The sequence below is a fragment of the Ranitomeya variabilis genome, chromosome 4, assembly GCF_051348905.1.
Source record: "Ranitomeya variabilis isolate aRanVar5 chromosome 4, aRanVar5.hap1, whole genome shotgun sequence".
Lineage (NCBI taxonomy): Eukaryota > Metazoa > Chordata > Amphibia > Anura > Dendrobatidae > Ranitomeya > Ranitomeya variabilis.
Genome location: NC_135235.1, coordinates 559,801,545 through 559,816,475, shown reverse-complemented (window position 1 = coordinate 559,816,475; position 14,931 = coordinate 559,801,545). Strand labels below are relative to the sequence as shown.

The 14,931-nt window shown below is 45.3% G+C and overlaps 1 protein-coding gene across 11 annotated transcripts in view; it reads left to right on the top strand.

Moving 5' to 3' along the window:
- Positions 1-14,931, top strand: part of LOC143765743 (microtubule-associated protein tau-like) — a 108,283-nt gene that overhangs the window by 32,232 nt on the left and 61,120 nt on the right. The window contains exon 1 of one of the 11 annotated variants that reach the window (XM_077252729.1): positions 10,428-10,534. The exons of 8 other annotated variants lie outside the window; for them this stretch is intronic. The gene's annotated coding sequence lies outside the window, so the exon portion shown is untranslated. Of the gene's footprint in view, positions 1-10,427; positions 10,535-14,027; positions 14,161-14,931 lie in introns of those variants that run through there. 2 more of the 11 variants (XM_077252726.1, XM_077252734.1) reach the window with 2 other exon arrangements.

Genomic DNA, 14,931 nt, shown 5'->3' with positions numbered 1-14,931 from the left:
TGCTCCATACTGTATAATGACCCCACATGATGCTCCATACTGTATAATGACCGCACATGATGCTCCATACTGTATAATGACGGCACATGATGCTCCATACTGTATAATGACGGCACATGATGCTCCATGCTGTATACTGGCTGCACATGATGCTCCATACTGTATAATGACCACACATGATGCTCCATACTGTATAATGATCGCACATGATGCTCCATACTGTATAATGACTGCACATGATGCTCCATACTGTATACTGGCTGCACATGATGCTCCATACTGTATGATGACCGCACATGATGCTCCATACTGTATAATGACTGCACATGAAGCTCCATACTGTATAATGACTGCACATGATGCTCCATACTGTATACTGGCTGCACATGATGCTCCTTACTGTATAATGACCGCACATGATGCTCCATACTGTATAATGACTGCACATGATGCTCCATACTGTATATTGGCTGCACATGATGCTCCATACTGTATAAAGACCCCACATGATGCTCCATACTGTATAGTGACCCCACATGATGCTCCATACTGTAATGACCGCACATGATGCTCCATACTGTCTAATGACCCCTCATGATGCTCAATACTGTATATTGGCCACACAGTGCTCCATACTGTATAATGGCCCCACATGATGCTCCATACTGTATAATGACCCCACATGATGCTCCATACTGTAATGACCGCACATGATGCTCCATACTGTAATGACCCCACATGATGCTCAATACTGTATAATGACCCCACATGATGCTCCATACTGTAATGACCGCACATGATGCTCCATACTGTATAATGACCCCACATGATGCTCAATACTGTATAATGACCCCACATGATGCTCAATACTGTATATTGGCCACACAGTGCTCCATACTGTATAATGGCCCCACATGATGTTCCATACTGTATAATGACCCCACATGATGCTCCATACTGTAATGACCGCACATGATGCTCCATACTGTATAATGACCCCACATGATGCTCCATACTGTATAATGGCCCCACATGATGCTCCATTCTGTATAATGACCACACATGATGCTCCTTACTGTATAATGACCGCACATGATGCTCCATACTGTATATTGGCCGCACATGATACTTCGTACCATATAATGGCCACACATAGCTACTCCTACACACGCGGCTGCGCTCCGTACACTTTGCACACACGGCTCCGCTCCGTACACACGCGCTCCGCTCCATGCACCTCGTACACATGCGGCTCCGCTCCATACACCTCGTACACATTTAGCTCCGCTCCATACACCTCATACACACACGGCTCCGCTCCATACACCTCATACACACACGGCTCTGCTCCATACACCTCGTACACATTCAGCTCCGCTCCATACACCTCGTACACATTTAGCTCCGCTCCATACACCTCATACACACACGGCTCCACTCCATACACCTCATACACACACGGCTCCGCTCCATACACCTCATACACACACGGCTCCGCTCCATACACCTCTAACACATACGGCTCCGCTCCATACACCTTATACACACACAGCTCCGCTCCATACACCTCGCACACACATGGCTCCGCTCCATACACTTCGTACACACACGGCTCCGCTCCATACACCTCGTACACACACGGCTCCGCTCCATACACCTCATACACACACGGCTCTGCTCCATACACCTTGCACACACGGCTCCGCTCCATACACCTCATACACACAAGGCTCCCCTCCATACACCTTGTACACACATGGCTCTGCTACATCCACACTGTACATCTCCTGACCCCACACAAAGCATTACTTACCTCATCCTGCAGCACCATGTGGCAAGTTGGCAACTAGCACAGCCGAGTCCTGCAATCCACGGAGGTCCCGATCATGTGACCCCTGACTCCTCCCCTCCTGTGACCTCATCACAGATCCTGTGCGCAGAAAGCAGGCAGCCATTCGGAAGGGTAAGGGCCCGGGGCATGGCTTAACACAAGGGGGCGTGTCGGTCCTGCTGTCTGCGGGAAGCAGAGCGTCCCGTGCTGGATAGCGGGGCAAAGGCTCAAAACCGGGACAGTCCCGCACAATGAGGGACGGTTGGGAGCTATGTGCACTGTGTGTAAACAGCAATGTAGGTTATGTTCATATTGCTATGTCAGTGGCTCCGTTGGGGCCTTTGTCTGAAGCTCGTGAAAACGGGATTCGGTCGTATGGGCTGACAGGGCCATTGACTGTAATGAAGCAGTCACTGTGTGCTCTGTTGGATATCATTTCCATCCGTATCTGCCTATTTGAGGAAGACTCCAAGACACAGTCAACCACGTTTTGTAGCCCACTTTAGGCCAGTGCTTAGACCATAATACTCGGCCCAACTGTGGTCATCCTGACATGCCCTAACAGCCTCATAGGCATATATGAGATGTTCTTTTCGGTTAAGAGATCCATGGTCAGGCCAGGTAGCATGGACCAGATAATACAATTGCAATACCAGGTCTGACTGGTGCATCTCATGACCTCAGTTAACAGTCTCATAGGAATATCTGGGACAGTTTGCTCAGATCAGGAGACCCTCCGGTCAGGCCCATGTATCACGATCAGAGCACAGACCGTCTTTCACAGATGTGTGAGTTTTGCCTAAAATGAACAATTTGGGATCCTGATTAATAATAATAATAATAATCTTTATTTTTATATAGCGCAAACATATTCCGCAGCGCTTTACAGACATTATCATCGCTGTCCCCAATTGGGCTCACAATCTAAATTTCCTATCAGTATGTCCTTGGAATTATGACTTTTATTATGACTTTTAGCTTGGTTAACCCTTTGCTAATGCTTTAATGGATGGATTATTATGAGCAAAGGCTCATCAAAAATGTATGAACCAGGACTGTAAGTAGAGTGGGCCTCTGGAGCTAATTTTATTACTCACTTGCTTTTACAGTAGACTAATAGTTACCATTTACACATGTAGTAGAGCTGAATTTGTGCCTGAATGGCCCATCAGAGCATCCACTTTAATATCCAAGCTGGGTTGGCGATCAAAGGGCAAGAAGCTGAATTTTGGAAGTGGAAGAGGCAGAAGTGAAATAATAGCTTTTATATGTGTTGAAAGATTTTACATAGACTCTGGTTGCTATGAATATTTGTGCATGTGTATGTATATATATAAATATATATATATATTTGTGATGCAGTGACCCCTGTGGCAGCTAGGGGGTGCTGTGTGTGCTCCTCGGGATATGCATGGAGGCGTATCTGTGGTTATAATGGTGGTGAAACAGCGACTAGCAGAATTGTAAGTGGCCGATATGTGTCGCAGAGGGAGTCTGCGCGGTAAGTCTGAAGTAATGTTGTTCTGGGACCTGTAGCCCTACAAGTAAATTGTGTTGTTTGTATAGTTGTGAAGGGAGACTTACTGGGCTAGTTATGAGAGATGGGCGGGTTGAACTAGCCACACACACACTCCCACCTGTGGGAGTGGTTACAGCTTCATAATGTAACCAGGGTGTGGGTCACATGGTCTCTGAGTGTGAATCTGAATGGTCTATGCTGGAAGGTCCTGGAGAGCCTATGTGTTGGGAGTGTCGTCTCCCTGAAGAGCACGTGGTGGGGATTTGGACCTTTTAGCCTGGGGTGTTGGACACCCTGTGTGTTGGACGGTCCCCGGTAGGGATGGACGTCCTGAATAGCACACTGAGTAGTCTGTGTTGGAAGTCTTGGGAGTAGGCTTCGTGAAGAGCACAACCTGTGTTGGATGTCCTGGGAGTAGGAGTCCTGAAGAGCACATGCCAGTGAGTTAGACGGTCCCAGGTGGGATGGACGTCTTGAATAGCGCACAGTGAGACTGTGGTCCTGGACGGTCTGTGTTGAAAGCTCCTGTGAGTGGAGTCTTCCTGGAGCACCTGAGAGACCGTGGACCTGGACGGTCTGTGTTGGGGAAGCTATCGACCTTCGGTGGCTCTGGACTAAATGATGTGTGCCTACCAGGCAAGTTGGTGAACCCCGTAAGGCAGCTTCCCTGAGAGAGAGAAAGGACTGACAGGAGGTCAGCGTGTGGAGCAGGAACTCCAGAAAGGTAACACCCAGGAAGGTGGGCTATCATAACGGCAGAAACGTATCTGCCAGTGGAACAGACGGTTGGTGCTTGTTGTGTTCCATGGATAGTGATGAACTGTGCGGTTTCCCACGGTAACTGGATGAAGTGACGTCCAGTGTGTTTAGAGACGGCGAACCAATGTCGTGTGTGCTATATGACACGGACGGCGTATGGACAACCCCGGGAACTAGTCAAGGAGGGCTGGCGGGTGTAGTGTCTGAACTGTGAGTTAAAGCCGTACATGAAATATCTGAGTCAAAGCTGCAACTTAATGTCACCGATTGGTCCTTGTTGTGTTCTATGGAGTTTATAACGAACTGTGCATAACCCGGTGTATGATGCTATAATAAACCGCATGGACTGTATTTGTGTAAAAAAAAAAAAAGAAAAAAAAAAAAGGTGCCTGTGTGACTGAATCCCGTTGCTAAGCGAGTGTCCCCCAACACATGCAGTAAGCAACATCTTACAATATATATATGCAGCGCCCCAGAGACCTGGTCATTGCAGTAACGTCACTCTGCCACAAGGGGGAGTGATGGTACGTCTGATGGCACTATAGGAGTTCACCTGACCAGGTATCGCAGTCACACACTACACTTCACACTCCGGCCACCAGGGGGAGCAAAAGGTTCTATGTATTAGGCCACTCCTCACACTCTGGTAAAACTGGGAGTCGGATAGGAAGTGAGAGAGAAGCTGACTGGGTTTTGCCCAGGTAACATCTAGTGAGAGAGAGCGTTGCTTGGGAAGACTCAGGGAGGTCCCTGTCAGGGGTGGGATCCTGACAGTGGCCTAGCACGAGACAGATCGTTACGGAGCCGTGCCTGCACCTCATTGCGGCGGCATCCTAAGAAAGGCCACGAAGCGAAGTATATTGTGGAGAAGTGAGAAACGAGATCACAGCACAAAGGAGACAGAACCAGGAGGAGTCGTGCCCCAAGATCGGCAACATCCTTCTGAGGCGCGTAGCCGGCGGCCGGAACGCCGAGGAAGTAATAGGCTCTACGCATTACTCTGAACTACAGCAGGGCAGTTAACTCTAGGTTGGCTGTCTCACCTTTACACCTAATGAAGACAATGGAGGCAATTGTGGGAGAGGGGCATCTCTAGGGTCCCTATAAAATAACTCCAGGCCTACCCCGTCATACGGGTGCGTCCTATCCATACCATCTGGGGGACGGAGAGAGAGAACAGAAACATACACGACAGTTGTGAGGACTATCCCGTGGTGCTCAGCAGGGAGGTACTACAACACCCTGGCGCTAGTAGGTAGGCACTGATTTCCACCTGCAAAGGGAAATCTGGATGTGCCTTCGGACCGGCCGGTCTCAGCCAGCCCTGTTAGCAGTGCTCTGGATTGTGGATGCCGAAGCCTTCAGTAAAAAGGTAAAGAGACTGCAACTCTGTGTCCTCGTCATTTACTGCGACCTACACCATCACCATCTACTCATCAAGGGAAGCCCTGAGGACATACTTCACCTGTGGGAAGTTACACCATCTAGCTGCCATTGCATCACCCCAGCGGACCCCTAGCAGCGTCGGTCACCCTGACCGAACACCACAGGTGGCGTCACGAACACTTGACAAGCTCTCACCTACACCTTTAATTGGGCGCCCCTTAGCAGGGCCTTAGCAGGGCCACGGACCGGGTCGGACCACTGTGACACCCCGAGACCGAGGGACCCGGTACCGAGTACCCCGCTGCCCTGCGTTTGGGGGCCGCTCCATGTATATATATATATATATATATATATATATATATATATATATATATATATGTGTACACACATACATACATACATACATACACACACCCAGACATGGCCGAAAGTGTGGTCACCCTGAAATTGTTCTGTCAGTTGAAGTATTTTTCCCAGAAAATTATTGCAATATCACGTTTTGTTATACATCTGTTTATTTCCTTTGTTTTTTTTTTGAACAACACAAAGAAATGCAAAAGGAAAAAAAGCACATTGGACATAATTTCACACAGAACCTCAGACAAAATTGTTAGCACCTTTCCAAAATTGTGGGTAAACAACTTTGTTTAAAGTATGTGATGCTCGTTCAAACTCCCCTGTAGCAAGTAACAGGTGTGGGCATTATAAAAATCACCTGAAACCAGATAAAAAGGGGAGAAGTTGACTCAATCTTTGCATTTTGGGTTTTTGTGTGCCACACTAAGCATGGAGAACAGAAAGAGAAGAAGAGAACTGTCTGAGGACTTGAAAACCAAAATTGTTGAACAATATCAACAATCTCATGGTTACCAGTCCATCTACAGAGATCTTGATGTTGCTTTGTCCATGGTGCACAACATAATCAAGAAGTTTACAACCCATAGCACTGTAGCTAATCTCCCTAGACATGGACGGCAGAGAAAAATTGATGAAAGATTGCAACGCAGGATAGTCCGGATGGTGGATAAGTAGCCCCAATCAAGTCCCAAAGAAATTCAAGCTGTCCTGCAGGCTCAGGGTGCATCAGTGTCAGCGCAAACTATCTGTCGACATTTGAGTTAAGTGAAACGTATGTGAGTAAGCCAAAATCCTTCTGGGAAAGCATTTTGTGGACAGATGAGACAAGATAGAGATTTTTGGTAAAGCACGTCATTTCTGAAAATGGAATGAGGCCTACAGAGGAAAGAACACAGTACTTACAGTAAAATATGGTGGAGGTTCACAGATGTTTTGGGGTTGTTCTGCTGCCTCTGGCACTATGTGCCTTGACTGTGTGTAAGGCATCATGAAATCTGAAGACTGCTGACTGATTTTGGATTGCAATGTACTGCCCAGTGTCAGAAAGCTGGGTTTGTGTCCTAGCTCAGGGCAATGACCCCAAAACATACTTCAATAAGCACCCAGAAATGGATGGAAGCAAAGCACTGCAGAGTTCTGAAATGGCCAAAATTGAGTCCAGATCTAAATACCATTTAACACCTGTGGAGAGATCTTAAACTTGCTGTTTGAAGAAGGCACCTTTCAAATATGAGAGATGTGGAACAGTTTGCAAAAGAAGAGTGGTCTAAAATTCCAGGTGAGAGGTACAAGAAGCTTATTGATGGTTATAGGAAGCGATGGATTGCAGTTATTTATTACAAAGGATGTGCAACCAAATATTAAGTTGAGGGTGCCAACAATTTTGTCCAGACCATGTTTGGGGTTTTGTGTGAAATTCTATCCAATTTGCCTTTTTTTCATTTTTTTTTTATTTTTTATTTTTTGTGGTGTTACAATACACACAAAGGGAACATGTGTATAGCAAAACGTGTAATTGCAAGAATGTTCTGGGAAAAATACTTCATTTTCTGGAACAATTTCAAGGGTGCCAACACTTGCGTGCGTAGCATGCATCAACATCACTGAACTATGAGGTGCAGTTGTGCCTCTCTCCTCAATAATTATGGTTTTGTAAATTGGTCAGATGGTATTGCACAGATTTGTATTTAGCTAAAAAAATGATGGCACACAGCATGGAATTATTGATTTATGATGACTTTATATGAAACCAGTGTATTAATATTGATAGTACCACCACATTATTTTCGTCCGCTGGGCAGCTGCATTTTGCTGATTTAATGGTAGTTTAAACAATCGCTGCAGGGGCTGCATAAAAATATTCTGCTGTGGTTATTATGCATTTGTGATGAAATACAACCGCAGCCTGTAATAAATGCCAGCCCAGCTTCAGCAGATGTGGAGACAGATTGACTTCCTAGGACAGACAAGGTGAATGAGATTATGTCATACCCGGCCTGAGAAGGAAATCAGGCTTCATATGCAGAGAACCAATACTGGAGGATGAGTCTATAAATAACACATGATCTAATATCTCATTTTATTCTTTGCATTTTTTTTGTCGAGAAAACAAAAGCAACTTTAATATTATTGGCCTTGAGTATCCTGGAGTCACCACAAGGGGGCACGTACGACTGATATTGAACTGTTTAGTGAGCCAGTATGCAGTGAACTCTTAAGCTCCCCCTAGTGGTGGTCATAGGTACACAGAATTCTAGACTATTGATGGATACCACTGATAAATTCCTTTATCAGTTCATTATCCCATACTTCATATCCTTGTATGCCTCTTGTCCATTGAGGACCTTGTGAGAAAGAAGGTTGGCAAGCACTACTTTACGTGCATCGGTGGTCCTAAAGATCACTCTTGAGTTTTTAAAAGAAAACCTGTCGCCACAATCAGTTTGACTTAGATCGGTTTCAGATAACCTCTTTATCTATAGACTGAAAGCAGCATGATCTCCGGGGTTCCCCCCTCTGATCTTAGGAGTAGGAAGTCCAAAATCCCATGCGTGAATAGTGCAGAAGTGGGCCAGTGTGACCTCCATTCACACAGGGGACTTCAGGACTGTCCTCGTTTTCTATAAGACACCCAGCGATTATGTCCTTTTGAAACGTGATGAAGGTTGTGTATGGGACAACGCCTTTAACCCCATACAGATATGTGCTGTACATGTGCACACTGCTTATATGGAGTGGCCTGAAGAGCTGGCCCTTCTCTGTGAAACGCTGGAGTCGTCTGTCATACATAGCTGGCACCCAAAAGTAAAAATTGTACCCCAAAATTATACTACTGAAAACTACAGGTCATGAAGAAAAAATAGGTACTTTAAAGGGAACCTGTCACCCCCAAAATCGAAGGTGAGCTAAGCCCACCTCCATCAGGGGCTTATCTACAGCATTCTGTAATGCTGTGGATAAGCCCCCGATGTATCCTGAAAAATGAGAAAAATAGGTTAGATTATACTCACCCAGGGGCGGTCCCGGTCCGGTTCTGGACCGATGGGTGTCGCTGTCTGGTCCGTGGCCTCCCATCTTCTTACGATGACGTCCTCTTCTTGTCTTCACGCTGCAGCTCCGGCGCAGGCGTACTTTGTCTGTTCTGTTGAGGGCAGAGCAAAGTACTGCAGTGCGCAGGTGCCGGGCCTCTCTGACCTTTCTCAACGCCTGCGCATAGCTAGTCAAAATTACTGTTATTGTGAACAGTTAAGCAAGTTGAACATAAAATGATCTCTAAAGGAGCTAAAGTTAAAGATGACACATTTCCTTTGTATTTTAGGCCAATATATACATGTTGTCATTTTATAAATGTTAAAATGTTTTAAAAATTACAAAAAGGAAAATGGGTCAATGCAAAAGTTTCGACACCTTTGGAGATTTGTGTGCTCAGATATCTTTGACCACGATTTCAGACCTTAATTAGCCTGATGGGTTACGGCTTGTTCACTATCAGCGTTAGGAAAGGCCAGGTGATGCAAATTTCCCAGTTTTATAAAAACCCAGCCTCCTCCAACTTCGTGCCAAAAAAACTTAGACATGGGTTCTTCTAAACAGCTGCGTAGCACTCTGAAAATAAAAATGGTGGAAGCCCACAAAGTAGTAGATGGCTACAAGAAGATAACAAAGCCCTTTCCTCAGTTTGACATGTAATTAAGAAATGACAGTTAACAGAAACAGTGGAGGTAAAGATAAGGTTTGGAAGACCAAGCAAAATTTCAGTGAGAGCTGCTTGTAGGATTGATAAAGAGGCAAATGTACTGTCATCCGTTTGCTGTCTGTGATTTTCATGGATCCATAGACTTTTATGGGTAATTTTGATTGGTGATGCTGAGCAAAAACAAACAAGTCTCCGCTATTTTTTGCAGACACATTGTTCTAAAACAACACGTACATGTAAATAGCCATATTGTTTATAATGAGTACTTTTTCAATCTCTGAGAAACACAAAAACTTGTACAAGAAAACACAGAGAGGACACATGTTTGTGAAATGCAGATAGGACAAGTATGTGAACAACATGGATGGAACACATGTGAAAAATGCGTATGATGCACTCATGTTATACACAGAACACGTATGTGAAAATCGGATAGAAAAGGTATGTCAAAATACGGATAATGCACTAATGTAAAATATGGATAGGACAGGTATGTGAAAAACACGTATGTCTGAATGAGGCCTTACAGACCTTTTCTGTTTTTCCTCCTCCTCCGTAGGGGGCAGAGTGGTTCTTTACCAGATAGCAGCACTAGGAAATGAGCGACATGTACAGACCAGGACAGGAGGACAGAGCTCATCCTCCATGGATTTATGGTGACCTCGGCTTGTCACAGCTCCTCGCTGTCACTGCTGCGCCCCTGGTCTCGCCTGCACTAGGCTGATTGGCAGGCCATGTATTGCTCCTCAGGAAGTGACAGTTTGGTAGGCTTGTCTGTAAAGCTTGTCGTCTCCCCCCCTCCATGCTGATGGTTATTTATAGATGTGACACAGGAAGGATTGATGAAACTCAAGCTGCCGTCTCGCCGGCTCATGTAACCCCACATATGACACACAGAAAACACGGGGAGCCCTGCATGTGGGGAGCCATCTAGTATACACATAGCCATAGCTGAGGCGAGTATAGGGAGCCGGGCAGCTGACAGGTAAGGGCATCCTGTGCGGTTTACAGCTTTCTATATGAGGCTTGAAAAGTGCAAACGACTAGACAGCTTGGTGCCAAATGCATGTGGTGTCCCCCTCCTATATATACATTAACCTCACAGACCCCTTCACTCAGATTATACCTCCTCACAGTACTTCTCACTTTTGCCTTATTTTGGTTGCAGAATCATTTCCCTGACGCTCCTTTTTGTTCATATCTGCATGTGTACAGGTTTCCTTATTCCTTGTATCACGCTTTTTTTGCTTAAAAACACACTTCCAAAGGTATTACACTCTTCCAATGGTATTTCAGCATCCACACCAAAGTGAGGGCACCACTTTATAAGGCAAATAATGACCTGGAACTTAGTGACATCAGGAGCGGCGCATGCACAGAACTGGGCAGAATAAACTGCGCATGCGCCGGTCCGATGCTTTGCTGAGGCGTTTTCAGCAGCATGGGATGACAAAGGGGACATCATCCACGTCATTGTAAAGAAGAGGCGCTATCTTATTGTACAGTCGTACGTTGCGAAAAAGCGACATATTCAGAGAATATGCACATGCTATGAAAAATACGCATACTGTAAAGTGGAAAGAGCTATGGTTTTAGATCCTGATCAGGCTGCTGACGTCAGTGCAAATTTCACCTTTTGCAGAAGCTAAGGGTGAAATGTGCCTCTCCCTGTCACCTTCATCAGAGCAATATCCGCAGTGGCCGCTGGGGGTTTGACCTCTGGGGACCCCCAGTGATTCCGAGAACAGTCTTTTGAAACACAAATGGAGAAAGCCAGGTAAAGCATACTGCTATTTCAGTTCAGTCCCACAGAAAATGAATGGAGCAGAGGTCGATCATGCGTGCCTCTACACCATTCATGATGGGATTCTACAGAGCCACCTTCTCAGGTGTCCAGAGTCCCATTTTCATGTCGTCTGGGGCTCCCAGTGTTTAGACCATTAGTGATCATTAAGCTATCCCTTAATTTCTTGGGAATAACCCTCTAGGAGGTGACTTGCATTGTCCAGACTCAATCATTGAACTATTGTGAACTAATTGCAGATTATATTTTTTAAGCAATGTGCGACTACTAGGCACTAAAAGATGTGAAAGGTATTTTCAAGCCAAAAGGATGGTGAAAATTATTTAGAAAGATCAAACCTAGCGACAGGTTCGCTTTAAATAACCTTTTTTTTTTTTGATGACTGCTGCCACTAGAGGGAGTTTATCCTACTGCATATTATGTTACTATAATTACAGCTCCCTCTAGTGGTGACTGCTGGCAGCCCAAACTTTATGATTTAGTTCTATGACTATGCATGGAACTTAGATCGCTGTATAAGAAATAAATCAGAACAGTATGCTGAAACTCAAAATGACCCGGGGTTGGGAGGTGGGCACCTGACACATATACACCAGTCTATTTATTACCTGTAGTAAAATATGGTGACTTTTCTTGCTGCTAGCCAACTTGGAAAAAGGAGAAGAAAATTGGCAGTGGTTTCCTAAGATGTATTCACGTTTCATAAAAAGAAGGCCTGAAAATGCCACAAATCTGGAGGCAAACCTATGCCTGTTTAAAGGGAACCTGACAGCTGACACATGCTGCCCGATCAGCGCGCAGCATGTGTCAGGCGATGGCGGTATGATTTCAGCCAGGTATGATGGAATCCGAAATGCTGCGGCCTTTGAAATCTGCCATAGACCAAGCTCTACAGGAGACTAGTCAAAAAGGCAGGTCCATGACGGCTTCTTTCTTCCTGCTGCCCTTGAGTGATGGGTCCCTTCCAAAATATGGCTGAAATCATACTGCCAATGTCTGATACATGCTCCCAGAATCATGTATCCACAGCCAGGTTCCTTTTTTAATGCAGGCTTTGTATTTATTTTCTGATGGTAGAGAGTACCCAAGTAGGTAAGAAGCCGTGCGATCCTGGAATAAATAAGAATTAGGCAGAGCTCAGGTGGAATCTTGGTTACGTTTTTTGGTTGTGCAGATATGGTATGATTAATTAGGGTGCGGGCCTGATGTGGTTCCTCTAATGAAGACTACATTTTCCATGGCCCTTCTGACTTTACCAAGGGGGCGGAGTCACATCACTTTGCAATTGCTATGATCTGAGTACAGCAGTGACAGACCAGTGACATAGAATTGTTGTCGCCATGACTGTGTATAAGGGAGATACAGAGGAACAAAGATGGAGCAGGATAGGGAGCTGTCATAGGTGATGATGTCATCCAGTTGTTCACAGGAAATCAGAGACTGACTTCCTGTCTACACGGGAGAGCATGTATTGGACTGGTAGTCAGACTGGAGATCACATGACACAGCTGCTCATAATAAAACAATATTGAGTGTATGGATATGATCGAACTGGGAAAAAATCAATTACACCTCCAAACTGTTACTGCGGAGATACATTGTATGTGCAAAAGAAACCAAAATTGCCGACTTGCTATTTTAATTGGTTTTGACACTTTGCGGTGAAGTTATAACCCGCTTGCCTCATAGATCGTTGTGCTCCCAGCTAATTGGCAGCATCCTCTGTGTTTGGGCCCTAGCTGCGTGTTAGAGAAACCTGTTATGTGCTTAGCATTAGATGAAATCCTGTTACTGAGACAACATCTAAACGACTCTGCCAAATGAGGCAAAGAATGGATCACATCTCATCCATCAGCTATGGCCAATGGGTAATGCTGTGCAGAGAACACAGATGAATATTCTGAGAGGGATGGATTTTTGAATATGGCATTCTTGGAATTTTCAGTCTCTGCGTTGCGAAAAGTAAAATTCAATAGAATAGAATCTTGGTGTATATTAACAGGCAATCAATTTATGTGTGTATTGTCTTCATGAAATCATCTAAATTAATTAGGAACCAACTTTGCAACTTTAGCAAAATCCAATACCAACTTGTCTCTACAGCTCCAACGCAGAGCTATGCGTATCCATGGTTACAGACTACAAACAAAGTCTGTGTAGTCTGGCCTTGCTGTAATACTACTTCTCCATCCGCTTCTGCTTATTGCTAGCGTACAATATGGTAGTTTGCCGAGACGTACGGGACAGATGGAAGAAAGGAGTATGACTGCAGTGTCAGATTATAAACAGTTTGTTTGTAGTCTGTTACCATGGAGACACATAGATCTGCAGGAACTGAAGACACAGAACAGTACTAATGATGTTTCATCTTTAAATTATTTCCATAGCGAAGTATTGCCTGTTATAAGATCCCAGTACTATCTGTTTCTTTACCTGTGCGTTTTTAGCATGTAGATTGGGTCTCGATGTAATACCCCCCCCTTCATTGATGGCGTTTCCAATTCCTCAATTGCGGCCACTGACCAAATGAAACACCCAGGAGCTGCGCGGGCAGAGCTCGTACATATTGCCCCTATTCTGCCAGCTTCTCTAGATAAACTGCTGACTCTCTCAAGTGTTCCAGGGAAGGGGGGAGTCTGCAGCCTGAAGATAAAGCATTCACCATGTCATGAGGATTCCCTGCTGGATGAGATAAACTTCAGAGTCCTCCCTTTGCATTTATCTGTCTCTTCTCGAGCCTTTGCACTCAGGCTGATATTGCCCATTGACACACAAGTGCCTAATTCCACTGGGGCCCTATATAAAAGGTAGGTCTGCGGGTTTCACTTTCAGGCTACTATTGCAATGCACTGGGGGGGGGGGGGGGGGGGCTACTATTGCAATGCACTGGGGGGGGGGCTACTATTGCAATGCACTGGGGGGGGGGTAATGATCTTGGCTGTATAAGATGCGTAGTAGCTGGTATTGAGGCAGCAAATATTTGATATTAGGTCTGGCACCTATTGTAAATTCTCCACTGGAGGCTTTTATTTCTGGTGTTTGACATTTACTTGGCACAAAAATAAATGCTGATGAAGTTAAACTTGAGCTAAGTCATTCTTAGGGAGGTCCTGCAAAGTGTATGCATCTCTCACGGTGGGCTCGGCAGCAAAATGAATCACTACAAGGGTAAGGGCATGGCTAGGTCACACTAATATAGGTCCTGGAAGCTGAGATATGTGGAGTTGTATGGCGCCCCGAAAACCGGTTAGATATGGGTCGTTTTATTTTCAATGGTGCAGGACAAAAAAAAAAAATGCTACAGAGCAGCTATTATGGTGGTGATTTTAAAATTGATGGACTCCCCTTAGTATCTGGGGGGTTCCATCTCTCAGTACCTCTACTAATTATGTGGCTGTAAGGGTCACGGTGCATTGGAGAGCACTGCGGCCTCTTCGTTATTCGCAGTGGCTCATAGTAGTGGGCCCTGCAGTCGCAGCTATGCCTGGCGTTAGTGAAGGTGATTGAGATGCAATACCAAACATGGCCACTATGAAGTGTAGGGAGTTGTGTAAACACTGTAGAGTGGGAAAACCCTG